Source organism: Octodon degus, unplaced genomic scaffold (genome assembly GCF_000260255.1).
Source record: "Octodon degus isolate 3935 unplaced genomic scaffold, OctDeg1.0 scaffold00013, whole genome shotgun sequence".
Lineage (NCBI taxonomy): Eukaryota > Metazoa > Chordata > Mammalia > Rodentia > Octodontidae > Octodon > Octodon degus.
Window position 1 is genome coordinate 14,507,131 of NW_004524589.1, and position 5,376 is coordinate 14,512,506.

Below are 5,376 nucleotides of genomic sequence, written 5' to 3' on the forward strand. Positions count from 1 at the left end.
CTTGCTATTGGCCTTACACAGTCTTATATGTAGAATTTTCAATGGTGTGATATATTTCAATACATGCTGGTGCTACTTCTAGAAGAACACAGTTTGAAATATCTGAGTTACTGTATTTAATCTTTACAAAGTAACTTTCAATCAATAAAGAATGAAATCTAATTGAATTATAAGGACTAACTTTGTTTTCATAATAAGTTGTATAGTTATAATTATTACTTTCTAAATATCAACACTGTAGCACCAATGGTTTAAACTAGTCTGGCAATATTTATAAGCTTTATAAGAATTCAGTTTGTTTTGATGTGATTAAAAATCTGAATTTTTTTATTCTGTTACTGAAGTAACTTTTACAAGGCAATTGTGTTTACCTGAATAGTCAACAAATATATTGTTATTTTATCAATTATTTAATTTAAATTATTTCATTTTATTAATAAATACTGCCTTAAGTGTAATCTACATTGTATTTCACACTTTCCTTAAGCTGTTTGTTTTAAAGTCATTTAAAATAACACCACTCTTCTTATTTAAATATAAAAATTATCTTTCTAAATTGATGTTACTTCATAGTGTCAAGACTCCTTGACCTCTGTGAAACTAGATTTGTCTAACACAATCTTTGGACACTATTCAAGTAATAGGTTGGAGCAAGTGTAAAAGTGAATTGTCATTCGGAACACATGAAATTGTAGTGGGTCAGAATGTACTATTTATGACATCAATCATGTCTGTCTCTACTGTTCAAGTATTTTTTACAGTATAAGAAGAAAATTGCTCCAAAGAAGATAAAATATCTCTAAACATAAATCTTTTCTCAGTGCATCCACTAGTTTATTGTAAATTTTACTCTTTTGGTCATAAATATATTTGGGAACTTTAAACATATCTCAAATTCATCATGAAACAAAAACAAATTTATTTTTAAATGTTACTAAGCTATTGAAGCATATTGCTATATGAAGCTTAATTCCATTTAAATTATCATGTATGTGAATGTAGTCATCTTGTAAATAAACTACCTTGAAAAATAAATTACTAAACCACCTATCTCCTCTATCTCAGACATGTTTTGTGCATCATGGAGCTATGGCAGTTAATTTTCCCAGGAATGTCTGTGGGAACACAATAGAAGGGACATGAGTTCCATATGTTTTATTAGGAGACTACTCAGATTTTGATTGTTACAAAGTTTGCAAAGAGCACAAATGTGGATGAGTCACGAACATTGCTTGACCAATTTGCTGTCTGTGAAAGCCTGAGAGAATGTTTCCTCTCCATGTGACTCCCCTTAGGCAAACTCTACATCACTGATCACTTTCCTCTGTGGCCCCATAATCTCCTTGATCAGAAAATTTGGGACACAACTGAGTTACAGGATGTTACAATACAGGTTTTCTTATGTCCTGAGTCCTTACTGACCTTGAATGGCTAGGGCGAAAATGCTGCTGTCCTTGTATCCCTTCTATTTACTAATTTTTGGTCTTCAAACTTAAGTTGTTAACCCTCAAAAAGATAAGTTTAATGATATTATTACCCTGTAACATAGGCATCTGAGCTTAACTTCAGTATCTGTCTGAATATCAAACATCTTAGACATAACATGGAATAGGTATTTTCCATCAAATATTTATAAGTTAAGCATTAAATCACTACAGAATGTGAAGAAAAAGATAAAAAATTATTTTAAAAAATAGAAATAAACAAGTATATATTTTTACATGGAAATTTAAAATCTACCCATGTACAGCTTTGTAGCACGACAATCCTATGATATTTTTTCTTTTCTCTTGTTTTCATTTATTACCTTTTTAAAAAATAAGCATTTACTTGAGACACAGTATAGCAGTAATTAATATGACATTAGAAGCAGTATGTATTTAGAAGACCAGAATGACAGACATTCCAATCATGGCCATAGTATTACACATTACTATCTTCAGTGCAAAAGGATCTACAAACAGCAGTACAGGGGACTTGAGGGGATTTGAGGGGATTTGACTGACCTTGTCACATACAAAAGTAACATTTCTTTTTATATAGGTCTTGTTTTATCTTGGTCTTAACCATCCAGTAGATAAGTATAAAAACGAAGTATAAAAAAGAAAGCCATATTAATATGCTGAGCTGCAAAAGGCTCAAGTCAACAACTTCTGACATTGCCAGTCCTGTGGGTAACCCACTACTATTATGGACCACTGGACTGTATTGGATTATTTTGCTAGATTCATGTACCTACAATATTTAAATGACAATGGAGTACCCATCTCTGACAAAACTAAACAAAAAGGGGATATAAATGAAGGACCATTTTTGTATTTGTATGTACAAAATAGTTAGGATAGATATATAGTTACTTTCTCTTAATTCAATGAGAAGAAAGATTTTTACTAATAGTGTTTGGACAGGATATCATGTCTGCATCTTGTACTATGAATAACTACTATGAAGACAAAAATATGCAATTCATTAATTTTTGTAAATGTCCTACTAACCTGTTTGAAACTGTCTCATTGCTATTTGTTTCTCAATGAATTATTTTTTTAAGAGAAAGGGCACAAATCCACAGAGCTTAAACAAAAAAGGAGCATGGAGACTAGAAGTTGGTATCACAGTTGAGGAGCCAGAAACTCAGGACTGACAAATGAAAGGGAGACTGCAGTAGCAGTCTAAGTCTGGACTGTAGTCATTTTTGCAGTGTCAACTTGAGTGATTTATGCATATGTGTTGAGAACAAGAAGCTGTCCTGCTCCAGGGCCAAAAAAAAAAAGTTCTTTCCTTGGCAATAGAATTAGCAAGTCCACTGCAAGAAGATGATCCATTGAGAGAACTGTATTGAATATGTTTGACTAAGTGATAAGCCTATTTTTTTTAGATATGGCTTGATATGTCCACATCTATATGCTCCTTACTTATTTGGTAAGTTAATCTTTCATTGGTATTAATAGGGTATTTATTGGTTTGTTCTTTTTTTTTCAGAAAAGATGGTGGTTACTGTACAAATTCTAGAGAAAAACTACCTTGGTTCTTATACTTAAAATAGAATAAAAGTCAAACTATAAAACACAGCCTGGAGCTAAACACAGCTAACACGGCCTGAAAGCTGTTCTGCCACACAATATAAAATAATTCAGAATAGGACACAGCCTGACATTTGCAGAGTAACATTAGAAAAATATGGTTTATATTTTCTAAGACTGGTTGTTTAAAAATATTATTGACTATTACCCTTATTACTAGTATTTGTAAAAGAATGGTTGGCTAAGATTGCATGTACACAAATAAGCACAATACAATTTAATGGGAGACGTTAATACACCCTTGTTACAAAGATAGATCAACTAAGCAAAAATTCTGCAAAGAAATAACAACTGAACCAAATGGATTGAAAAATGGACATAGTAGATGTTTACAGACTGTTTCACCTAACAATGTCAGAGTAAGCATTCTTCCCAGCTGCACACAAGATGTTCTCTAAAATAGACCATAGATGAGCCCATAGAACATAAATAAATGCAAAGAGGGACCAGGGAGATGGCTCAGTGGAATAAGTGCTTCCCTGCCAAGCGCAAGGGCCTTAGTTCAATCCCCAGTTCTACAAAAAAAAATTAATAAATAAATGCAAAAAAATGAAATTATCCCATGCATATTATCTGATTATAGTGCAATGAAATTGAAAATCAATGATAAAAGAAAACACAAAAACTCCACAAATATATGGAAATTAAGTAACACCATCCTGAACAACAAGCCACCAGTAGTATTAAAGAAGAAATTAAACAGTATCTACAAGCAAACAAAAATGCAATTGCAAATTAATAGAACATGTAGGATGCAAAGAAAGCAGTTATAAGAGGAAAAGTTACAGTAGTGAATTCTTACATCATGAAAACACAATGAGCACTAATAAACATTCTAATGTTGCAGTTCAAGATTCTAGAAGGGCCGGCCAAATAGCTTAGCGGATTAAAGCACCTGAAAACATGGTTCGATCCCCAGGCCTGCCATGCTGGCCCTGCCCGCAGGGCTTGCTGAGAAGGCAATTGAGACTGGGTGTGGTGGCTCATGCCTGAAATCCCAGCTCCTGGAGGATGTATACAGGTGGATTACTAGTAGTCTGATCTAGTAGTGAGACCCTGAACACCCTGTGGACCCTTGCCTAAAATACAGGGGGAAAAAAGATTCTAGAAAAAGAGAAATATAAACCCAAAGGCCACATGGGGGACTATAAAGATTAGAGAATAAATTAAGGAAATGGAGACTAAGAAAACAATATAAAGAATTAATGAATTGAATAGTTAGTTCTTTGAAAGAATCAATAGTATTGATAAACCATTAGCCAAGGTTTTTAAGAAAGAAAGAGAAAAACACAAATTTGTGTAGTGAAGAATAAAATGTCAAAATTACTGCCGATCTTGTGGAAATTCAGAAGATCATCAATACTCACTTCAAAAAATTCTTTCTTGCATAGGATGGAAAACACAGAAGAAATGGACAGATTCCTAGATATCTATGAATCAATAAAATGCAAAAATTCTAAACAACCCAACATCAGCTAGTTAAATTGAAAACACACAACAACAAATACCCCAGGTGCTATGGGGTTGGGGAGATGGCTTAGTAGAATAAGCACTTCCCTAGCAAGTGCAAGGGTCTGAGTTCAATCCTTGGCTCTGCAAAACAAAACAAAACAAACAAACAAACAAACAAACAAGAAAGAAAGAAGGAAAGAAAAACACTCCAGGTGCTGATTTATGTACAGATGAATTCCCCAAGAAATTTAATTAAAAAATTGAACACCAATGCTCCTGAAGCTCTTTAATGAAATTAAGAGGGAAGAAATTCTCTCTAACTCACTTCTAGACACAAATATTACCCTGATAACTAAACCAGAGAAAGACTCAACTAAAAAGATAGAAGTACAGTCAAACCTTTTATATGAACACAGACATAAAACTCCTTAATAAAATACTGACTAACAAAATAAGCAAGTCAACGAGAAGATTATACACCATGACCAAGTGGGAGTCATGTCAGGAATGCAAAGGTTGTTCAGTGTATGCAAATCAATAACTGCAATATCCCATATAAACAGAGCCAAAGACAAAAATCACTCGATCATCTCAATAGATGAGAAAAAGTATTCTATAAAGTGAAACACTCAAAAATGATACAATGCTACAGAAAATTGAAATAGTTTTTACCTGTTTTTGTTAAACCAATGGCCATTATCATGCTAAATGGACAAAAACTAAATGCTTTCACTCTAAAATCAAGAACAAGAGAAGGATGTCCACTGTCACCATTCCTATTCAATATAGCCCTGGAAATATTAGCCAGTGCATTTATTTATTTTTTTTTAAAGTTGCTGACTTT